A 2500-nucleotide genomic window follows, 5' to 3' on the forward strand; every position below is an offset into this window, starting at 1 on the left:
ATTTATGTCGGTGTAAAGTATATTTAATTTTTAATAATTTGAACAAGAGGGAAAGTATGATACGATATACGCCGAAACTTACTTAATATTATAAAATGCCTATTAGTTATGTTTGTTTTTCACGATTCTTGTAAACCTATTACTTGTGGAATTTTCTCTTTTTCCATATTTCTTTTTGTCTTTTTTCTGCTGTTGCTGCTTTCTTGTCTACTTAGCAGTATATCTTTTTTTAACGTATAGAATTTTACCCTAGACACATATGTGATATTATGGTTAGGTTTTCATTTAAATACTATCCAGTCCCAATATGGCTATAACTGAACGGCTGAACGATGTAAAATATGAATGTGTTAGTAATGTTTAGCCTTACATGCACAACAGTATTAGACAAATATATGACCTCAGGCATTCCAGCCAAGGATATCATACCTTTTTAGGGGTGTCTAGGATTACATGCGCTGATGGTTTATATATTTGCTTAATAGAATGGAATATAATTTAAGAAAATATATTATATATCTGCTGATATTAACGTACCAATCTAAGATTATTATATTTGAATACAATACTTTTTAGCTGACAATTTTGCAACATTAGGCAGATTTCAAACGTCATCAAGGTCATCAGCAACCACTATCTCGTAATCTAGGATTCAGAGAAACCAATCTCCATAGCATAGAAGTGACGGTGGTGACAACCTTCCTCCTGAGCAGAAAGCTAACCCATCAGAGCGTTACCCATGTACAAGTGAGTGAATTGGAGCAACGCGAAACGACGTGTTTTGCTGAAAAAACAACTCACCACCGGGGAGTGGTAAGCACCAAAATCGTAAGATCATGAGATTTAGTGAATAGAGCACACTCTATTTACGTGCCTATACTTACAAATAACTGTCCTTAAAATTTATCAGCAGGGCGGTAAACAAAAATTCTTTATTTTGTTCTTAAAATAAACAAAAAATCAGAGTTAGTATTTATGCAGTAATTGATAATTTCCCACTTAGCTTCAGATGTTTAATACAGAATGTCTTAAGTTGTATGATATGGACGATTTTTGTTAAGTTTACAAAGGTTGGGTGAAAAGTTCGTAGGCTGATGAAGATACTTTCGTAGAATGGGACCAAATGGGGTTTATTTTTCTGTATAGTCCTCGTTGCCGTTCATACATTTTGTTGCCGTACATGGATCGCAATGGTAAAGAAGCTTTCATCTTGTTTGTAAAAAAAAAATCATAAACAGCAAATATGACGTCATCATCGCGGTAATACTGGTTCCCAACCAAGTGTTTTTTTTTCCATTTGGAGGAACAGATGATAGTCAAAGGAGGCCAGCTTATGAGAAATTTTTTCTGAAATTTAAAACAACAGCGGGAACTTAGTTATATACATATATATGCTGAGACCCCCTTCGGTCATGACTGATCATGGGATTGCACCTAGAAAGTTACCCTCGCAGGCACAAGTCAAGGCAAGGTTGTTTTATGGAAGACCAGCAGTCGCCCATGCATACCGTCCTTCTCTCTCCACGCCACCAATGTTATCCAAGGGAAAGGCAAAGGCCGATACAGCTTGGCACCAGTGACGGTCACAGCTCATTTCTACAGCTGTGTATATATATATATATATATATATATATATATATATATATATATATATATATATATATATACACGCGCGCACATACAGATATTTACGCGCTTGCGCGCACACACACACACGTATGTGTGCGCGCGCGTGGGTGTGTCTGTACGTGTGCATGTCTGTATGTTTTCTGAATAGTGCAAATTCAAACAGTGCAAATATGACGATTAGCTGTTATATACCGATGAGTCTTTAATTATTTTTCTTATCAGAAGTTATTCCGCTGTTACATGAGACTGGTTGGCTGTTGATGTTTGTTAGAGTTTATTGCTAGTTGTCTTACAGGTGAAGACACAGAACTCAACCATCTAAGACTGATTCATTTGTTATTCTGGCTAAAAATGATTGGTATGGAGGCGTTTATTGTTGTTATATTCTTGTATAATAACTATGTTGTTTATATATTGCTGATTTCATATGAAGATTATATTTCGTAATATAATTGTAGCAGGACTGTAAGAATGTGTAAAGAATTTTCATTTATTCTTGCAGTGTGTGTATGATTATTTCCTAGATTTCAGGAGAATTGTTTTAAGATTCAGTCAGCAGTTGTGAATATGCTACTGAAGGAAATATATCTAAGATGTGAGAGTAATACAGACATCTATACTTCTGCAGAAAATATTTTCGCTGCCTTCCTTATTGGAGAGACGAGAACATTAGAAGAAGCAACCGTTGGTATATGTATTGCACGATGAGCTGAGAGAATAGGCATCAGGCAAGTTGAAATGCTTAGCGGCATTTCGTCCGCCTTTACGTTCGGAGTTCAAATTCCGCTGAGTTCGACTTTACCATTCATCCTTTCCTGGTTAATAAAATATGTACCAATTGAGTCAATGTCATCGACTTACCTCATCCCGA

This window comes from Octopus bimaculoides, chromosome 13, assembly GCF_046866305.1.
Source record: "Octopus bimaculoides isolate indiv1 chromosome 13, ASM4686630v1, whole genome shotgun sequence".
Taxonomy (NCBI): domain Eukaryota; kingdom Metazoa; phylum Mollusca; class Cephalopoda; order Octopoda; family Octopodidae; genus Octopus; species Octopus bimaculoides.